The following is a 23,115-nucleotide window of genomic DNA, read 5'->3' on the forward strand; positions in this document are numbered from 1 at the left end:
GAATTTTTCCTACCTTAGCCTCGAGTTTGAACTTATTATGTACCAAAAAGCAAAACTGGGAATGAAGTGGAATGAAAGGTGAACGAAAATAAATGCGGATGTTACAAAAAGATCTGAGGAGACCGCACGGACAGTTGAAACGGCTTGTCGACTGGTCAATAACGACCTGGACTGCAGCGTGATGTTTCAATCGTCGCAAAGCAGGTCGACTTCCCCTTTGAAAGCCAATTCCCTCCCCCGGAGTATTTTTAACTCCCGACATTCGGTGTTAGCGACTATAATCGCTTCATGTGGACACTGTCTTTGCCGATGAAACAGTCTCGGTGTTTTCACGTAGGTATTTAGGTTAAAAAAAACAGCCATGACAAAAGGATTAGCGAAAATTATACAAACTTGAGCATGCTTTTGCAGTTGAGATATATTGACGACGATTCGATACGTCGTCCCAAAGAAATCATGAAGAAAACACGTCGATCGGTGGTACTTGAGATAAGGAATTGATCGTAAGAAAAGAGCGAAGCTTGTTTAGCCCAGTTTTGGTTAAAATCACCGCTTTCAGCCGGCAAATAGGCAACCGGCGTCGCTTTCATACTCCTGCATATCAGAGACGCAGCTGCAGTTGCCTACTTGCCGGCGTTGATTGGCGAGTTTCACGAAAACACCTGGTACATACATGTGCATATATATGTAGAAAAATCGGTGAGAAGCGTCTGCAGCTCGTCTCCGTTATGACCGGTAGAATCGCAGAGGTTTAGGTTTCACCGTATAAAACGAAATTGGGTAAACCCTTTTGCTCGGTAAACATTTTAGTAATAATTCCGAAAGGAAACTCGAGTATGTCGCCGGTCGTTCGTCAGACGTTGAAGAGGTGCGCCGCTTTTCGCAACCGCCATTTTCATCAGGACTATAAGCTGCCTTAATATTGGCTCAGTGCAAACGTTAAAGCGGTATAGCTGCAGGGCGTGTCAGAGATCCCCAGGAAATCAGGTAACTCTATATACCCCATCATGCCTACACCTACCTCTCTCTCTATCTCTCTTCGTCTTTCTCTTTCTCTCTGGCTTGCAGGAAGCTTAATATAATTGTGCCTCAAAATTCCCGCCGTCTAGAATGATAAGTGATTTTTTAGCAGAACCACCAGCGTCAGGATCTGCCTTGAACAGTCCATTTGTAAATTAAAATATAATCTATTTCTACATGACGTGGGAATAATATTTTTTTGTATTCATCGTTTCGAACTTGGATATTATGACGAAAACGTAGTCGATTTCATGCAATTACTTCGTTTGTTTTGACGTAGGGAGACGATCGATTTCGAAACAAACAAATCTGAATACGTGCTCGATGAAGGAGAATGTATAACGAATTGCTGTCGATATCTTCGATGTATCAATATTCACTCTATGTCGAGGAGCAGGTATAATGATATCAACTGAGTGCACCGTATATCAAGTAAACATCTAATTTCACAACATTCAGCTGTAAAGTTTGATCACAAATCATAATTGTCGTTCTTTTTATCAATCGATAAGGAAGATCCTTGAAATTGTTACCGCCATCTTGTTGCCGACCGTGTAGAACGTTCCAGAACATGCGATAATTCAATTTAGAAAGACGTTTCTTCTTGTAACACGATGCTGTGACTAAAAAACATGCGATACATGAATTACAAATTACTTCTCAAGAATAATTATGCCGGGGTAAAATGAATTCAGGATATATTTTCCCCCAAAAAACTTTATCCGCTAATTGTGAGGAAACTCATAGTTTCCGAATAAGTTATATTTAGTTAAGGAAAAGATAAACAATCAACCGAGATCAGCGGAAAAAAGTCGTAAAGAAATCTTCACTCCAAGCATTGCGAAGAAACTGATAAAACGAAACAAACATTTGAAATACCGCAAAGATGAAAATACTCTTCAGACGCCCCGCTAATTCACGACCATCGCACCTATCTAATCCAGATATTTTTCTCCAGCTAAATATCCAGCTCGTAAACAAACTAACGATAAAAGTCAGACTGATATAGCAACTCTGGGTCAGATGAGTATAATCAATAATTACCTGAGCCATCATATTATTACGCTTGTGAATAGAAGCTCTCTCGATGATCGATAGCTGATCGATTAGAAGAGAGGCATGAAAAATTGTAACGTGATATTGATACTCTGCAATGAGAATAGCAAGGTAAAATTTTACGATTAATTGTTGTTTATACGATACACGCGCCTATAGTCGAACTCCTCGGTGCGCAAATGTTTTTTGTTTTTTTTTTCCAAGCAATTGAGTAATTAATTTCCACGAACTGACTGAAACCGTCGAATGGCTGGCTATAAATTTCGAAAGGTCGGCCGCAATGGGAAAAATCTAATTTTTATAATTACCGTGAAATATTCTGTTAAAAGTCGGTATTGTTACAATAATGGTTTGAATGTTGCTGGAATCACAAGATTTGGCAAAGTTAACCATTCAGGTGATGATACAATAACCTCAAGTAGGAATTTCTTTCGGTGCAGAGAAAGGTTTTGTTGCGATATTCGCAGATTAAACCGCATTATACACGATTGTAATATTGCTTGTACATGAAGTACTTCTGCCGGTTCATCTATCGCGATGTACTCTACACATCGTGCTCGCGTAATCTCGGATTAACCAGTCCAAATTTAATGATGCAAAGTTTAATTAAGACTTAATTACCGACGTGTGAGTATAACGTAGATTGAAGTGGGCGATAATCGGCTTCAGCATCTCGGATCTATATACTAAAGTTCATCTGTTGCGAGAAAACGACTTGTATACAGTATCTACGTAGATGAAACTTAATCCTTGGTGTGGTGTTGTTCTGCGACTCGACTGATAAGAGCCGCGAATTTAAAAACCGCAGATCAGATAGCGCCAATCGAATAGTGTTTGCTTGTATACTTAATACAATTAATTGCCGATCGAAATCGAACTGTATATTTTGTAGAACAGAAAATCGACTATCAAAGTCTTGAACACACGGTACAATTTAACTCACCGAAATTCGTCAGTGATCAATAACGGTCAATCCAAATTTTTATCCTAATAACACAAATTTTCATCCTATCGGTCCAAGTTTTGATATAATCAGAATTTTTAGCTCATAAGTCCGTATTTCGAATCTAACAATCCGAATTTTGTTCTCAGTAATTTGAATTTTCATCCTAATCATCCGAAAATTGAACCTCTCGATCTGAATTTTGATCCTAAACAACAGAATTTTGATTCTGAAAGTCCGAACTTTGTTATACTCCGAATATTGATGGTGAAAATCCGAGTTTCCGTCTTAAAAATCCGAATTTTTATCCAAATCCGGATTTTAATTTTACCAATCCGAATGTTACTCCAAGCAATGCGAAAATTGGTTTGGATACTATGAATTTTCATCCTAATTTGATCCTGAAAGTCCGAACTTTGTTACAGTGCGAAATTTGGTTATAAAAACCAAAATTTCGAACCTTAGAATATGAATTTTGATCCTCACAGTCCGAATTTTGTTAGAATTCGAATCCCGATCCTGAAAATCCGAAATTTGATTCGGGTACTTTGAAGTTTAATGCTGACAACCCTGAATAACTCAAACGCTTCAGTTTTTTGGGGGTCGAAATTCGTGCGATAAGATCGCATCCGAACCTCTAAGCAGCAACAGTTGTCGGCTGGCGTTGCTATCACATCGAACAAAATGAGCCGCGATGAAATGCTGGTCGAGCCATCATGCGGAGGGGGGAGTCAGTGAGGAGGAGGGGGAGGAGGAGGGGGAGGAGGAATCTATTGCGTAAAGCTTCGCGGCGCCTCTGGACATGCGTGTAAGTAAGGCTCGTGCGAATTCCTTCCGTTCAAGGGATGCAGTAAGACCGCGTCTTTTGACTCGGACGCGCTGCCCAGAACCTCTCCATCGCAACTTTCTAAATGATAAAAAACCACTCAAGAGTGCCTAAATAAAGTCAGTCGATCAGAATCTAATAATCGGCAATTTACCCCACGTTTTCCGCTCAACAAGGCAAAAGAACTAAAAATCATTTAAATTTTAAGAAAAGAAAAAAGCAAGCTGTTTCTCTATAGAAATATGTGAATCAAAGTGTTTTTAAAATAAATGCATATATATATATATATATATATACACATATATTTATGATGTATACAAGGCATAATTATTAGTGACAATTGTTTTTTAGACTTCTTACAAGGTATAAACATTGAAGTTGTTTTTTTCTTTCTTTTGTTGTTGTTTTTTTGTTTGTTTGTTTGTTTGTTTTTTTGTTGTTTTTTTTTGTCTCAAATACAATAACAGAAAACAGATAAGACGATGATTAATAACAAAGACTATATTGCAGCGCACCTGCACAGCAGATTTGTCGAAGATGATCTTGTTGTTGTTTACGTTTATAGTATGTAACTTGTATGTTTTTCAACTATAATAATGCCAAGTTATCGCAGACCAACAGACATAATACGCGCGAGTAACTAGTAAGAGAAAAAACTTGGACAAGCCAACAACTTTAATCTATAGAGAGTGAAAAAAAAAAAAAAAAAAAAAGAAATTACAAATAAATATACAAATTGATAAATCGAGGTACGATTAACAGTCAATTAAAACTGAATAAAAACCAAGTGACTCTTCTCCGCGGATGTCGAATGTCCAGTTTGTTTCATTTCTTTTTTTTTTCTGTTTTCTATATATTCGACTCGAGCAACAAGATACGGTACGGTTATCTGTAGAGAACAAATAATAGTCGTCAAATAGACGGTGGTGATTTATCTCCTGTATATCGAGATGAAGATATAATAACAACAACAATAATAATAATAATAATAATAATTTATTGACGGATAAGAAAACAAGTCGTGCAAGATTACATAAACACCATTAGGAACAGCTGTCAACAGGAAAGCATTTGGACTCTTAAATCGAACCCTGTGTCACTGAAACTCGACATGCAACGAGTATAGAATAAACGGGTATTCCCAGATCATTCAAGTATTATGGAAATGACTAGAAGAAACGGCACGATCATGGTAAGTGCAAAATAGAAAAAAAAAAAAAAAAAACAACCAATAGCAGCAATAATAGTAATAATAATAATAATAATAATAATAATAAAATTATATGGAAAAACACGATCGTTTGCAACAGGATTCGTTTTTTCGTATAAGTTTTTCTTTAACATCCTTTGGACTCTTAATAATTTATTAGAGAGTAACTGAATTCTGACCTGTAAATTATTATCAATTCCGTGAATAAACAATTTTTCCTCGATCGTTACCGCGACCACAATTCGTCGTACGGTGCTAACACATCACCGTCCATATGTGTATAAACAATAAACTTGTCGGTACATAACTTTTTGAATCTTATAGTTAGGATTGATGCCAGATGTGAGTGTCCGCGATCGTTTCAATGTCTGCAATCAGCATTATACTAATTTTGCAGATCGTCACAATACGAATGCGACGCGATATTTCAGCTCGACGTATATGTATATAATCAATTTGTCCGATCTTTTTTCACGGTGTAACGTGATATAAATTTTTTTTTTTTTACCTCTACCGCCTCGTTTCAAGCACAATATTTGTTTTGCCGAAAGATTGATCGACGCCATTTTGGTACTGGCAATCAATTGCAGGACACCTGCGATTAAAAAAACTGTCTCGTATAAAATTAGGCATTTATAATCGTGCTGCGGTGCGGATCATGTGGTAAATCAAAATCAACCCACAAGCTTAGCGAATGAATGAAATTCAGAAAGAAGAGAGAGAAAAAAAAAAAAAACAAGCAAACATGTCCAAACCAGCTACCCTGGGAATACCACAAAGCGTATAATGCTTGTAAAAAGTTGGAAAAAATTTCGCATAAATACCATTTGCCCATTTTCCTTACCTTAAATTTACTTTGTGTCTGTATTTTACACAGAATTATTACCCCGGGCCTGAGCTGATTAGTAATTTTCATGTACTGGGGTTTAACCCCCTGGTGGAATGTTTCTTTTGGACTTTAAGAAAGCACGGAAATATGGGATATTTATTCTCGCCTACTTCACAGAATACATATATATATATTATATTATATACTAAATTCAGTTTCTATTGGGTACGTATTTAATCTCGGTGCCATTTTTTTTCAAATACCAGCGCCAGACCCCGTAATCAAACAACGAACAACAAGGTATACTAATTTCTGAAGATTATTATTGTGTAGGATAATTACATATGCGAAAAAAAATTCCGAATCTAATTGAGGTATTTTTTTTTTTTCTAATTGTAACTTTCTGTAATCGAGAATTACACGTGTCAATTACAGTCGTCACGTGATGTGTCAGCTTCTAAAGCAAATGAATCTTTTTATCTTGTGGGAGTCCGGATAACAAGAACGATACGACGGTATTTATTTTCAATTATATTTAATCGAGACGAGCACGGTCGTAATTATCGGCAAGTTATTATTAGATTTTCTCCTGTAAGCTGCATAATTCCAGCTATGATCGATTGTGTACTTTTGTTATTGACAAGAAAACCTCGTGTCGATGAGTATGTATAAATAAACGGAAAGCGAAAAGATGGAAAAATCGTAGAATATTTTTTTCATCGAACACTACGAATTATTGCAGTTTCGACATTGCACTCGTGTATAAATATAAATAAAGAAGAAAAGTTAAACGTCGCTGTTTTACTATTTGTTTCTCAATTTCTCTGATTTAGGTATAACGTTTTCATAAATTTTCAAGTCAACAATCACATGAATAAAGTACCTAGATATATTTATCATATTGAATGTCAGCTCGGTTTCCGGATTTATTGAGGTCATCCGCAATTGTAGAAACAAGAAAAAGGAAATTGCCGGGTAAAACCCGATACCAAAGGATTCGAACTTCATACTCTTTTCGCATTACAATATAACTCAGCTGCCCAATTTGAGAATTGAATTTAATTGCGGTTTTGCATGGATCTCCTTACATACGCTTATCGCAGTTTATACCGAATCTCAATTTGCAAAAATCGATTTTTCTCAACTCTGACAAACTGTGCTTATAACATAAACATCAACCTGCAAGACTTAGACTATTGCAGCATGTAATTGCTGATTCACTTCGTTTCCTGAAGCACGTTAACCGCCACAAAGCAGCTCGTCTGACGCTTGCAACACGATAACGCGGAGATCCTGCGGTCTGCAAACTCACTCGTCTTCTCGGTAGATTATTACTACACCTTTCAAACGGAATAGCGTGTAACATAATGTCAGTTTCAGTATTTTTCACAGCTTCAAGATTCTCCATAGATCTTGATTTATCTCTTTATGCTTTTAAAACAATTTTATTCCATGTTTTATTATTTGATATAAAGTAGCAAACCAGTAGCAAGTAGGATAATCTATAGTTTATGAAATGTGTAACGTCACCCGTATGATAAAAAAAAAATATATAAAACCGTAAAATTTATTTCCTTGCACTGAAGAATGCATAAAATGGGAATAAACCGCACGCACTGGCATATAAATATCCTCCGGAAGGATTGTAGAAGACGGCGAGGACTCGACGCTGTCTGCATCGAGTGGTATAAATATACTTTATACTTTATACCTAGTTATATACATCTGTACTTTAAGCAATCGATCGACCGTGGTGAACTATAACAATTGGTAATTGGACTGCAGGGTTATGTCCGTATTATCGGTATCCGATTACATCGCTGACACAAGAGCGGCTCATCTCGTCGGTCAAATGTATGATCAATTTGAAATCTATTATGTGTATAGGGGACGAAATTGGGATATAACGAATGGTGTAAAAAAAATATAATGAGACGAGAAAACGATAAAAAAAGAGACTTGCAGAGTGAAAAAACAACGGCAACAATATTTTTAGAAGCGAAGAAGGTTGTTTTCCTCTGTATATAGAAATTACATGCAATTAGAATTTCTTCGAGATCTTTTGTAAAATTATACTTCCTGATTACAAGGATTTTTTTACCCCCCGGAGGGGGGTGGCTGAAAACACCTACACTTGTGCTTCTTTCTCTGCACATTTACCAAGAAACGAATCATTACATATAGGCGAATGAATGCTTCACGTGTGGTTTGAACGCCCACGCAATCGGCTAAATTTAACAGCAAACAATTCAAGTGGACTCTAAGGTATTTTTGACAATGGTTTGCAAGACATATGAAATTGGATGATGGAGGTGAAGAGGAGCGAGTCAAGTTCCTTTTTATTATACTCTTACTCTCTCTCTCTCTCTCTCTCTCTCTCACATTCCTATCAATTCCGTCGTAATGTTGCGTCGTGTCTCGAGAATGCATCTATTTCATAACTTCGCTTCATCTCACTGCTAGTTCGTTGGAGCAGCAACCGATTACAAGACTATTTCTGCATAGTATAAAAAAAAGCCAAGTGGCTAGCCGATAGGTGTATTTTTAGTAATTTTCTTTCTTATCGTTAAGTGCAGTAAAAATTGCTCTTTGAATCGATAAATACGTATATAAACATGCTTACATGCTATGCACAATTGCACACACAATGTTATAGGTACATTCTGCCAAAATCTCCTGCATTTAGGCAATTTAGGTTACATTTTGTCAGAAGTGGCCTGCATTAAAGTACGCGAAACACGCTCGAATATTGTTGCCCTGATTGCCTAAACGTAGGCGGATTTTGGTCAAATGTATCCTAAATTGCCTAAAGCCAGGCGGATTTTGGCAAAATGTACCAAAAATTGCATATCCACAGGCGGATTTCACCCTACGTTAAATCGGTCACGTAGCATTTCCACAAAATGAGGTAACAGGGCATAAAACCTGTGAACGATAAGTTTTTCGGATGACAAAACAGAAGGAAGTGTGAGGATGGATTAATCCCATAGGAGAAATTCCTTCCGGCCGCAAAAACGGAGCTTTCGCGAACGACGAAAGCTCATCTTTTGGAGAGTTCGAGTCAGCACGGAAGAACGAAAAGTGTCATCTTCTAGCTGACGCGAGAGATTAAGCAGGTTGTATTGAGGTATTTAAGCGTCGAGATTAGTCGGAGATTAAGACGAGCAGCTAAGCGTGATGCCAACGAAGCGCTGCTAGTGGGATTAAGTCAAGTCAAGCTGTAGTTAGTCACAAAAAGCTCCACGGCGTGCATAGTTTGTTCCAAATTGTAATTCATTAAAACTTCGCTCAGCCCTGGGGCGAATTAAATCTCGCTTGTACGGTGTGAAGAGCGACGAGTAATCGATGCGATCGTAAAATCTGTGTCGAATGAAGGTTCGCTTGAACGAAAATATACTCGCTACGTTTAACCTCTGGGAAAATTACACCTCGGCCAATGGCCGTTAAGGATCGGGTTAACTTCCGCCGGTTAGACTACAGTTTTATCACTCACTCACTCGGTCTAATTTACTCCGAAATCCTCGCCTCGTTGCACAAGGCGGCATCCGATTCGTTTAAGGGTTACAATTTAGTTAAGAGACGACAAAATCTTACGCCCTGCGATAATGAAGGATTTGTTCGAATCACCGAGAACATGGTGAAGGAAACGGTTGTTGTTTTTGTTTTTACTTCTTTTTTTCTACGACCAAAAGAAAATTAACTTCAACAACTATTCGTGCTTTAAGAACATGCGGGATGTACAGACGGGTGAAAAAATATGGCGAAACGAAGGTTATCGAAGTCTTTATTACTGAAACTGATACACATGACTTACATAATTAAAACCTAAAATAAAAGTTCCCACAATCATACAGGAAAACATTTAAATATACTGAAATTCAACTCGAATAGATCAGAGATTTCGGATTGTTCTGCTATTCTTTCGCCAAAAAATCTGCTGAATATTAGCTCATAATCGTTATCGCTAAATAAATTCACTGCAAATCGTGAAAGTTGGATCTTGTAAGATGTAAAAAAGATTTACCCCTTGCTGAATCGTAAAGTTCATCATCTGTGAATATTATAACGATTGTAGACATCGGATTTCTTTTTGCCAGCTTGACGAGCTCGAGAAGAAAGAAACCGTCTCCGACGATTTGTAGCGAATTCATTCGTGCACAGAATAAATTGCTCCAACTATTTTTCATCAGAATCAGACTAACTGTAAAGATTTTCCAATAGAGAAAAATGATTGAATAACGTGATTTCTACGAAATTGACAACAAAGGAATATGCAATGTCTGCAGTTACAATGCAGTGTTCAAATATCATTCTCTTCATCAGGCACAAACTTTTTGAATTAGATTCAGCCTGATTACCTTGAGTTACATTTTTCGAACGTCTGTTTCCTAATGTTTTCGTTTCGAGGTACATTCATGGCCGCAAAGTATTAAACTTTTTAAACTAAATATGTATTAGGATTCTTTGTTGAATTCGATAGAATTCATTATTTTGCATGTTCCGCAACTGTTTAAAGTTTTGCGTTTACAGTATCAGATACAAAGTCGATTACAATATCCCTGGCGAAACGAAAACAACACCGGAGCTTTTAAGCTCTCGGTATACGCGAGACGACTTTGTACCATTAAATATCCGTCAAAAGAGAGGGACATTAAATCCCGTGTACAAGGGATGAAGTGCGTTTCGACTTTGTCAACGAATAATCGGTGTATAATGAACACTGTTTCACTCTGGGGCGAACCAGTATTACTATACGTACACCTTTGCATTATATAGTAATGTAACCTCTGAGATCTTTCGCAGGGAAGAAGTAAGGAGAAAAAAATAGATTAGCTTTCCATCTTCCTCTCTTCAGGGTTAAAAAAAAAATTACCCCTGTTATAACGATTTTATTCTTGTTTAAAAATCTCTTGGATCAATCATGCGAAGGACCTGATATCGAGAGCTTTTAAATGCGGATCTTTTCTTCATTCTCCTTATTCTTCTTCTTCTTCTTCTTCTTTTTATTGCACACTGCTGATCGGGTGCTTCTATTCAATCGGAAATCCAGATTTTCATCCACCAGGTACAATGCCTATGTACATATGTATATATATATATAAGCACAATTAGATTCTGCAACGCTTAATTCTCTCCATAAATTTTACGCTTGATATGAAAAATTATACTTATTTTCGGGGAAAATTATTAATTCTTTTTTCATGCTTCCCCTTCGCTGGAAATGAGAAAAATAAAAAAATAAAACCCAATCTAACCGAGCTAAAAAAAACTGTCGTGAATTATTATTTCTCGTTAACTGTGATACGCGATGTTATGTTTTTGTGTCTTGTCTCCTTTTTTCTACCCCACTTATAAAATATTACAATTACGTAATGAACATTGAAAATCAACACGTTGCTCATACAACACAGACTAAAAATTACTTTTCATCAGACGTGAAAGGGTGAATTTTCACACCTACTGCATTTTCTTTTTCTTTCTACTAGTCCGAGAATCAACGTCCGATCGCATAAATTTTAGGTATTAATTAAAAAATACTGTATAGAAGAAGAATTGTTGTTCTCAAAGCGAGAAAAAGCTCAACCCATAGACTCTGAATTCGAATCGCATTGAGGTGAGGAATTTCAATCCCTAAAAATATACATATATATATATATATATATATAACCTCAAACATTTTTCCACGCACTTTTTCCATTCCAATTTCTTTCCGTTCTTCTTTTCAGCTTTAACGCCCGAGCGCAGTGTTGGCTATATAAGAATAGGTATATATTAGCATTTAAATTAGGATTAATTCGAAAATGATGGAAGAGTTTTTTTTTATTCTCGAATCTCTCGACGAACCGTTGTCAATAATTAATTTTTCCCCCCACTTTTACTCCGTCTACAATCGTTACGTCATCGTAACTTAAAAAACGTGACTCGGAATATACGTATAATTAAATGTGTACATGTATTTAAATACGTACACGATTTTTTAATTAGTTTATTTAATCAGAATTAAATTTCGGGTCTCTGTCTATCTATATTATATCATATATATCGTGCGTGATGAAACTACATTGAAAATTAATGCTGATCACCGTACAATGAAACTTTGGCGTATATAATTCGAAATCTAACCACCCACGCATGCAGACGAAAATATGATTACCTACGTTGCGTTGAAGGAGACATCGGGGGATGAGACGAGGTTGCGACCTACAGAAATGACACAACAATGGAAATTTTCCGTCCGAAGATCGTTGACGCGAAAGTCAAAACCAAAGCTGCCTCAACGGCAGCTGTTTACGCTTAGTTTAATCAAAAGCTGTTGATTCTGGATTGTTTCGATGTAACAATGCGATAACCTGCTCGACTTATTCAACGCCGTTTACCCGCCTCTAATACTCTATATGCATGTATATACAAAGCTTTGTTTCCTCGGCATGCGAAAATTTTAATGCGATTCCTCCTACGTTCCTTCGTTTGTAAATTGAGTTTTAATTATGAAACATTCTCAGAGCCGGAACGATCCCTTAAAATGACGCCGTATACACGCGTGATTTAATGCGAAGGGGAAACACGCGATATGAAATGGCATTAAATGGGGGCATTAAGGGGCCAACAACACTCGTCGCGAATTCCAAAGCCGATTATTTAACATTCAGTTTTGCGATAGGAAAAATCCCGATCGATTACTCGAAAGCATATTTCAAACGAAATCTAATAGCTACCAGATTTTCATCACTCAAAAATATGAAAAATCCCTGACTGGGTTCTCGCAAAATTTTTTTTTTAGTATCTAGTAATCCGTTTAACGTTTTAGAGAATTTCTTGTTGTTTAAACGAGCGAAAAGTGTTCGTTTAAAACAGCCTTAATTGCTCTCCACGTCTTTGACAATTTTAATTACAGGCTTGTTCGAAGAACGAAGAAGTTACAATCAATCGAATCGTTGTGAAGGATATTAAAACCTGATAATTGGAAACTACTTTAAGCGATCGTGAAGTGGGAGAGACGCTTGGTTGGATGTCTTTTCAATTTTTTTATTCTATTTTCTTCCTGTCTTTTTACTCCAAAGTAAGTCGCGACAAGAATTTGCGATGGATCCGGTTAGAGTGCCCGTTATATTCCGGTTTCCGGTGATAGATGAGGATCCTCGCGGAAAGAAGACTCCATCGGGAGTTTGAACCGTGTTAGGGATCAACTGTTACTTCCAGGGGCGATTTTTCTCCGGAGAAGGAGCGCTGCTAACGTGACAGGACCGAGTCTCCACCGGCTTTAAGGATCCATCGGTGTATACGTAGGAGAACTTGAGATATTGCCAATCGAAAGTATCGCAAAGTAAACACTGAACAAGTGCAGTTGAGGTGTATTCAAGTTGAATTGGGTCAAAGTGACGTCCTCGAAGTATACCGACAGAAATAAGAAATATATAGAAGACCGAAAACGGGAATTCAGGGAAAATTTTTAAGTTGTTATTTTATATTTTGAGATGATATTATTACAAAATTGGTGTCGCTACTTGTGATTAAATCGTCTGCTGATCTGCTGAACTTGAATTTTCAATCTTCTTTTCAATTATCTGATCTAAAAAAGAATTTTTATGTAAAATAAGTACGGGTTACGATATTTAGGTGCGTAGTAAACTGATACTTTATTTGAAAGTTTACGAGGCATTCAACACCAAACCGACCTACGTCTGACTCACAGTATCGGTAGGATTTTTTTTCACAAAACGAATAAAGCATGCATTTATACTTTTTAAATTTATATTTAATTCGATTTTTTTCACCTTTTAAATACTTCTTTTGCCTTTAGCTTCTAGTCCAAAAGTTCATCCACTTCTATCTTGGTCTCGAAACTATCGTTTTTCATCAAAGAATTTCTGAGAATAATTTGAAGCCAATCGATAGAGGCTATGGATTCGATAATTGGGTGTTCGTATTTTTCAGAGCAGCCAAAATCAAAGCCGTGGTACAAAAAATCTAAAAGTTGTTAAAAGATTTTTCTTTTTTGTACACCACGCATTAAAAAAAGAAATCGCTGATAATGATGGTGACATGTAGGTCGATTTGAGATGGAATATCTCATACATATACATAATATTCCAATTCATCTTATCAGAAGATCCAACACATCGGGAACTTGTAGTTTTTTTTTCCCGAAAAAATGTAGAATTATTCATTCAAATTGGACATCATATACGAGTTATAAAAATATTTTTTATAAATAAATTCTGTATTTTCGATTTTTAATTATTACTATATAATTTTCTTCTTTCTCACTCTTTTCTCCGAAATTTCGAAATACGGCGAAATTGCGCGAATGGATTTATCGCGCATGGTTGAGTCGATTCGTGATTGCGAAAAGAATATCACCGAGGATAGCGAAAAAGTCGCGTAGGAATACGTCTATCTCTCGGGAGAAGTGGTGAAGTAAATCTATCCGACAGATGCTCAGAGATGGCGGACGTTTCTTTGATCTTCCGACATCGATGACGCTGGATTCACGACCGAACCTATTACGTGAATATATCATCTACAAACCTACCGTAGACGTGTCTTATTTTATACATATATTCAACATATTATTGAAGCCGCAACGCGTTCCGGGGCTTCGATTTGTCAAGGCTTAAGGAACGATGGGAAACCAAACTAGGCCATTCTCGATCAACCAACCCTCTCCTCCTTCTTGATCCAATGCGATTGTGGTTTTTACCTTCGCATGCGAAAATGAATTAAATAATGCATTGCGATCGGATTGTTGGAAAGAGGCTGAAGACTCAGCCATTTTATTTTATTTTTTTCTTATTATTTGACTTTTATTGTTAATCAAATGAAATCAATATTATAGAACAAGAATCATTATTTTTCCATCACTCTCCAATAGTGAATAATAAAGTAAGACATCGTTAAAATGAGCAGAGAATTCAATTTGTAAAATGTTCGTTTCTATAAAATATTGCGAAAATAGATAAAAAAAAAAAAAAAAAAAAAATTATGCGTTTTTTTTTTCTTCTCGTCGTTCCTGCTCGACGGTATAAATAAATTTCTGATTAATCGGCAGGATTTTTATGAGAATATATTTTTTTTTGTAAACAAGTGATATGAAAAATTCCTGGTAAATATTACTGTGAAGCAAAAAACAAAAAACGGAAATGAAGGGAAAAAACAGAAAACTTAATAATTATCGTATCACGCTCGCGCTAGTTTTATTGCATTAGCGGAGTGCTCCGCAATAAATCCGTTGTCGATATGGCAAAATGCCTTGGAAATTCTTCGCGGACAGATTGAATTAGAAATTTGATGTATCTAAGTAACATTGTAAATACATGCTATATCGACGGGGTAATAAATCGCGGGATGGAAATTCGGATGAAAAATATACCAAGGTCGATTTTTTTTTCTCTCTACTCTGTCCACAAAGAAAATCGACTTACATACGAAGCATTCTCGATATCTACTTCTGGTTCTCGCAAAAATAGAATTCCGGAAAACACGAACGGTTTCAGTTTTCTTGGCGTAACGAAATGCCAGAAAACTTAAAGCCGCTATAATCTCCTCTATTGTGACGGCAACGTTTCTACATGACGATAAACTTTCACGCTAACGCGCAGTTTTTGACAAAACGGGATTTTTTGATTATCTTGAAGAGAATGAAATCACCTGTGAGTCCTACATTTCTACATCAGGTGTCTACCGTACAAGTTGTTTCGATTGGAAAAAGCACTTTCTTTTCACTTTCGCGTCGAAAACTATTTGGAAATAGCTAGAAAGAAATCCTCACGGAAAGATATTCCTTGAGTGGAAGCCGCTATCGGAGCCAAAATTTGTAATTTTCCATTATATTGTAAACAATATGGGAAAGTTATTTTCAATTTAAATTGCTACTTACCATAAAAATATATACCTTACTTAAAATATTCAGCAAGTATTTCGTTGAGAATCAAATTCCCTTCACGGGTATCATTTGAATTGTCCTCACAGTCAATAATTTTTCCAAGCAAAAAACAAGCCACACGAAGAACCCTTTGAAGATAAATTTTTACCCAAAGATATATAACGTTTGAAACACTGAAGCTACATCTTTGATCTATAGAGATATTTTTGTACTAATTCTAGTTGCCGGAAAATTTGTCGTTTGAATATTTGTGGAAAAGTTTACTGAAGTTTAACCACAAAGACGTTTAAAGATGAATTTTTACACAATATAGAATGTCGAGGCCATTTTAACGCTTGAACAAATACAACCAAGCGATGTTTCTGATGTTATTCAAATTGGAAAACTTCAAAATGAAACAGCCTGTATATAATGTCTGTTATACATATGTTCGATAAGAGTGTGATATAGCATGCAAATCCATACAGACTGCAGAATCTAGTAATAATACCGACTCTTGAACTTAGCATCAACAATTTGCATTTATTTCAGGCTCCACGATCCACGTCTCGATTATCTGCGCATTATTGATAAAACATGAAGACGGTATTTTTACAGCTAGCCTTGCTAAAAAAAAACCACTCGTACGTAATACTTATTAAGTCTGCAATGTCGGGCACTTGAAAAAGCTCTTGAAATACCTCCGGCTGAACGAGATATACGGACATGTATCCATCATTCAGCATAAAAGTGACGTGTCAAAGAGAAACTGGCACCTGTTGCTCACAGAATCGAGGAGAGTGTCAAAGGCGAGTCAATCAGTTACTTTAACAGTTACTTCAATAGTAACTCACAGAATTACTATGTCGAACTTGCAAATCGGCGAACATTGATTTTAGCAAACCATGCGGATAATGAAACTCGAGGGATGTTTCCTGCTGAAGCTTAAAACTATGGTAAGGCAGGGCAAATTGCCGGTAAAGCAGAGCAACGAATCGATAAAGTCGGCCAATCAGAGTGGGGATATCCCTCACCCACGAACATTCTAGGATAAGGTTTGCGTCTTGGCTAATTGTAAATGCAGTGTCGGTAACGGAATCTGTAGACAGAATCGGCGCTGTATATCTACTTTAGAAACTCAACAAGTCAAGAACTTCTCTTCTCGTGTCCATGGAATCCATGTGCTGAGCGGCTCGACCTAGGATCAGGACTCGACCTTCCGACCTTGCGCAATATTCGAGCAACTCGAAGTGCGGATCGGATTACTAATTGAGCGCCGGTCATCATCGGCTCGTTTTTGCCCCCGCGGATGTCGCAGGCAGGCAAACATCGAGACTGATATCCCACCCTACTGAATTCGAGCGGAAAAATTAGGCGCGGTCCTTCTGACCAGCTCCTAAAGTCAATCGGGGCTGAATTCGCACATGCAGCAAGCCATGGAAACGCGTTATACCTGTGTCACCCCGCCAACGGCGTCAAAGTGTGCGTATAATCAACTGCTAATGGAACAACAAACAAAGGAGCGTCTCTCCACAGCCCTCAACATTCATTCTCCCTTTATTTCCTCGGTTACTCGCATATTTCGCGTGTTACGTATGTGTCAAAGCTCGTTTATGAACCGTTAATCCATCCGAAGCTCATCTGCACGCACCTTCGGTATATTTCGTATTACTCAAGATCTTCAAGACTTGAAGTCACTTCCGTGCAGTTTTTAAATGTGAAGTTATCCCTCGATTCATTCTCAGTTAGGTATAATATGCGAATATCTGTTAAACCGTCATTTGAATCAAGGCTTGTTGGCTATCCTCAAGTATGTACTGACTCGAAGTACTTTAGCACGAATCTTTTCAACGCGAATTTACGATCGGTACCTTCAAGTCACTTCAATGAAGATTTTCATTTCTTTAGTCCATTTTATGTTAGTATTTTTTCACGAAAACACTCACTGATAGGAGCTTCGACGTCATGCGCCAATTTTCGATTTTCCAAAAGGATAACCCTACCAATTTCGCGAGTATTGATCGGTCCATTATTTTACGACGGGAATAATTACAACTTGCTCCATGATTACTGTCCAGTCCTGAATAACGATTCTCATTTATTTACTTTAACCGAAAACTACAGTTCAGCAGGCACAGAATCGAAATGAGTTTTGCCAGGGTAACCAGATAATTCAATGTACTATTCTTTTTCAATTATATATACTTACCGTTACTCGTAATATACACTTTCTTGCTACTGTTACAGCAATAAATAAGCGATATTAAGACCATTACATTACGTTATACAATTACACTGAATAGCTATTAATTCCACCAAATATCCTGATACTTGCAATAACATTTAAACATCACTGTACAACGTTATTGATCCTGGTCACTGCAGTGATTTCCTGGCAACTGCAACGAAATATAATTAAAAGGTAAATCAAATGAAAACCCAAAGTCAGAGTGACGAATATACCTGATAATAAAATAGATCTTCTTTTCTTCCGTATCATCGTGCCGATTCTGGGTAGATCAAGGCATATGCCAACCAATTTTTATACAGTTACCGATTCAACCTGCGTGACTTGCCATTATGATATGCATACAGTGACGGGATAATCGTGATGACAGGTACTGTTAAACATGTAAATACAGGCGACTTATACGTGAAGCCTGACAAAATTCCCCACGTGACTCACTGTTTATATACTATATTGTGTGTAATGCAATATTCCGTGGCATCATCAAACGCAATAATTCGATAACGACCGTTTTAACGAGGCCAAATACACAACTGCCGGGTTGCCAGCGGCTGCACAGACGTCCGATTCTCCGGCTCCCTGGGTGGCAAAACACATTACAATTGCTCATTGGTGTGTATATAGCTGTAACCAATTGGCCGGACTATCCACGTGTCTTTTATACGTCCACCTTAAGGAGACTCGGAAGTCAATTTGTCCCTCATGCGACTTTTTATTGCCAATAGAAGACTACAATCGATCGTTATACCGCGATCAATGCGTGAGCGAATCGTTAAACAAGATCGTTTAATTTTCAGGACATTCATTCTAGGGTTTTTTTTTTGTCAATCGCTTGTGCACAAGTTCACTATGGTACTAATAAAAATGGCGTCTGCAGGTAAGAATGGAGAAAAGATCGAAGACGAAAAAGGAGAACTCTGTATCGTAATTACAAGTGCGGAATCGATCATGGATCACCCATCGATCCTTGACACTTTTGGTTTTAGCTAACGGTCGAATGGTCTAAGACAAAAGCAACAGCAGTTGCTTCGTCAGGCTGACCAACTGCCATAAATTCAAATGACCAAACAATTGCTGTTGGTGTAGAATTTTAGCGCATGCGCTACCCTGGTGAAAACGATCCCTCCGATTCTGTGCAAATTTTCAGAGAAATTCAAACATTTCGTACAATTTTTTATGTATAAAAAATCATTTTCGTAAACTATATAAGCATGTTTACAATTTGTCTACGAAATAATACGAAATATTCGAAATTCTGTGAAAATTCGTAATACTAGTAATTTTCATCAGGGGGTTCTCACTCCACAAATTACCGATAAAAAAAAAGATCGGGGTAATTCTGCCCGTCTGTCTGTGTGTGCTTGAACGCGGAGAAAAGTGAGAAAAACGAATTTGAACCGAGGAAGGAAAGAACGTGCCGCTGGCTCGTGACACAGCTGTGTAATTTCAGACTCTAGTCGAAGGATATCCTGCAAGGAGTCGAGAGTTCCTTTTTATTTGCCGTACAGCCAGTAGTCTGATATTCTATTTGTATGTTTACTTCACCCTCCGTCGAGAAGAACTAAAAAGTGGGTATGCAGCTTTCGCCGCGCGTACTTCAGGCGAGATGGAACCGATGTGCTAAATTGATTTCACTTCGGTCGAGTCGGAACGAAACGAAAATACAAGTGAGACCTTCGTTCGTATCTTACGAGGATGCTTTCAGCGCTCCGCAGCTACCTAATCGCCCCATCGGCCATTTGGTACTTGGCATCTTGTACTCGTGTGTTACATGAATACTTGTACACACACGGACTGCACGCATTTTCCTGAAGAAACAAAGTTAATGCATTTCGAGTACACCCTTATCTTGAGAAACAGGTTTACGGAGGAATTTTGCATTCTTTAATACTCTGTCGAGTTGTAATCAAGCATATCGGATAATGATTAAAAGTATACCTGCAACTCAAATCGTGTAACACATTATGCAATATAATTTAAAAAATCCATGCGATTAGCAATTCGGTGGTTGTTTTTGCTTTTAATTTTCTTTCGTTTCTTCTTTTATCAAGGAGTCGTGGAGTAGCTCGGAAAATATTACGGACTTATATACCTTATATCTCACCGTGAGTTTACACTGCTCGGAGAAGAAATTGTGAAAAGAGAGGGGTAACATGGTTCTATGATAAATTTTTGTCGGAGTATAAGTAATATAACACCTCGAGGCGTTCCCTTCTTCGTCTATATATGTATATAAGTTTCAAGGCTAACGTTGCTAACGTTTCAATCTCTGCACGAGAAAATATAACGAAAACAAATAAAAGGATGAAAAGAAAATTTCACCCCCTGTGGTGGCGCAGACTTTAGGATAAGTTAAACGAGTCTGTAATAAAAGGTTGGCAAAAATCCGCTTCGTTTTATCACGCAAAGCATAATATTATGCAACGGAAATTTGATTCGTTATCAGTGCATATTCGTGTACATTAGGGTATTTCGGTAAAAAAATAATTTCCAATTTTTCACCGTGGCAACCTCCGAAAAAGTTTGTGGAGACTTAATATTGCAAGTGTGGATCTTCTTAGTGACTTAAATTGATATTATGTTTGATATGAGCATGAAAAAAAAAATATATATATATATATATTTTTCACGATTCTTCGTAAATTTTGAAAAATGTATAAAAATGAAAAATCCACCGAGCGCGATCTTTAACATAACGTAGAACGCTCATCTTTTACCAGTTCCTTTCTTTTAACCTAAGCAAACTTTTTCGCGGGGATGCATTAAAGAAAAATCGTAAATTATTTTTCTCTGAGAAACCCTAATATACGTATATATATTTAAACGATGGTGCGAGAAATTCTGCAGATAAAATCTCGCACGAATATATGACTGCATTAAAAGTAAACGAGCTTATTACATACATCGTGCAGCAGGTAAGAAATGAAAGTGAAATTACTTGATGATACAATAAAATTATGCAAGGGGAAAATAGGGTGGGAATTTATTTGACAGCTACTATGATGCACTATGCAGAAAGCAGACGTTGATCATCGGCGAAGCGTTTGCTGCTTTCGAATGCAAATGGCACAGCATCTCGGCAAAGCCTTCTTCTTCTTCTTCTTCTTCTTCTTTTTCTTCTTTTTTTCCCCATAGATATCTGAAAGTGAATCATTGCTTTACATGAATACAATGCGGCGCGTATATTATTATTATTATCATTACTATTATTATTATTATTACACGATCTATTCCGCTCTTCTCACGAATAATCAATGTTTTTTTTTTTTTTTTTTTTTTTGTTCTTTTTTCATTTTGTGTAGAGAATATTAACCTGCAGATTGTGAGTTCGATTTTTTAGGAACTCATCGTCAGCTTCAGTCCCCGTGAAAATCGCACGTCGTTTTATTATAAATAGGTTTCTTTCATTCATTCGCGATTCTGGTCACGTATCTTCTTTATTTTTTCGACGTTCCTCTTTCGTGTAATAATTGGAACGGATATTATGATTTAAAATTTTGGCAAACGATACTCGATACAATCCTCGGCTCCGTTCTTCGAGTAAAAATTCTACGAAGCAAATCTGGCTCTCTAAAAATTTCTCTAACCCAATAATTGTACATGTGATCGTGCAGATCACGATCTGCATATATTGCCGGAGTGAAACCTGCGCTGCTTAATAATACACGAAAAATTTTCCAACAAAGTCGAAGAGAAGAAAGAAAATCGTAGTCTCAAGGATCTGTGCGCAAACAACACAAATTCCAATGATCCTGTGTGAAACTGTCAAAAAGAAAAAAGTAACGAAAACGGAAAACATAAGGAAGAAAGAAAAAAGTAAGAAGAGAAAAAAAAACTGTTATGAAAAAACCGTGACTTGCGGTTCAGCCAAGGAATAATATCTCGCAAATTGTTTGTTTACTTGCTACTATTATTATTGTTGTTGTTATTATCATTTGATCAGTGACATTCTGTAATGCTTCAGACTGAAAAAAAGTGCTACAAAACTTTTTTATTTACAATTTGTAGGTACGGATTATGGTATTGTAATTCATCTGCCTTTATTCGACCCCGCTATTATCGACCTTTTGCTTCTGTCCGTGACACTCGAAACTCTCTCTCTCTCTCTCTCTGTCTGTATTTCATTTTCTCTGTTTCACCATTTGGACTCGAGTGGTTTTATACCGTTGCAAAATGCAACAGTCGTAAGATATATTTTCAAATAGAATCGCAATGGTTTTCTACAAAATAAACAAAGCAAGAACAACAACGAGAATGAAAATTGAAATTGCTGCAACGACGAAGCTTTTGGGAATAATCATTATCTGCACAATTGAAAGACGCCTTTTTCTACCATCGAGAAAATAATATTATTACTGTAGAGAGAAATACGCGACTAGACTGATTCTTTGACAGACGATTCGTCTTCTTCTCGATCGGAGACACTGCACGAGTGAGAATAATAAAAAAATTAAAAGAAAAAAAAAACCAGTATTTAATTAAGTCCGTGTAGCCATTTTTTACTTCCTTCTCATCGACTCGTGGATCGAAAAATGAGGCAATCGGGTAGAGATCGTACTGAAATTCGGAATCCGGAATTTCGGTGAATCATCCATTCACGATTAAATCTGCAAACTGTGAAAAAAAAATTAATTGTATAACTGCAAAAATCATTTGCACAAATCTTAATTATCTACTAACATTTTGCTGTAATACTTGGGAAATATTTGCCGCTGGAGTGAAAATTCATTCGTCAACGAGAGAATTATCGCGAATTCTCGATATATATTGGGATGAAAATTTTCTACAGCCTCGCCTTACGTCGTACGAGATTTTTTTTCTTTCTTCTCACCCGAAAACTTGGCGGCGTCCCCGTCACGCACGAAATTCATCAATGCCTTGTTCTCCACGTTTGTCGGTGGTGAAAATCCAGTCTGATCCAAAGATAGCGGCCCCATAAATTTACCCTCGAGAAGTATAAGCCTCGGCCTTAATATATATCGTATGGTGTGAGTGTTAGAATGTAATTAGCAAATGGATTACGGTCGTCATTTATTTATTAATTAATTAATTTCCCTTTCCATTTCCGTTTTTGCATTTTTTGTTCATTTTGGTACGTTCGTTTGCTTTTTTAAATTTTTC

The 23,115-nt window shown here is 37.0% G+C and overlaps 1 long non-coding RNA gene across 2 annotated transcripts; it reads right to left on the minus strand.

Annotated features, from left to right (window-relative positions):
- Positions 1–793: 793 nt before the first annotated feature.
- Positions 794–22,106, minus strand: LOC124410052. Of its 2 annotated transcripts, none has more exons than XR_006929562.1 (3): positions 22,088–22,106; positions 8,239–8,270; positions 794–1,029 (listed from the first exon to the last, which is right to left on the minus strand). It is a non-coding gene; the product is annotated as an uncharacterized LOC124410052 (long non-coding RNA). The 2 variants fall into 2 exon arrangements; XR_006929561.1 differs by lacking the exon at positions 22,088–22,106 and adding an exon at positions 7,961–7,963 and having other exon boundaries at positions 926–1,029; positions 8,233–8,270.
- Between the last annotated feature and the right edge of the window lie 1,009 nt (positions 22,107–23,115).

This window comes from Diprion similis, chromosome 8 (genome assembly GCF_021155765.1).
Source record: "Diprion similis isolate iyDipSimi1 chromosome 8, iyDipSimi1.1, whole genome shotgun sequence".
In the NCBI taxonomy this organism is placed as follows: domain Eukaryota; kingdom Metazoa; phylum Arthropoda; class Insecta; order Hymenoptera; family Diprionidae; genus Diprion; species Diprion similis.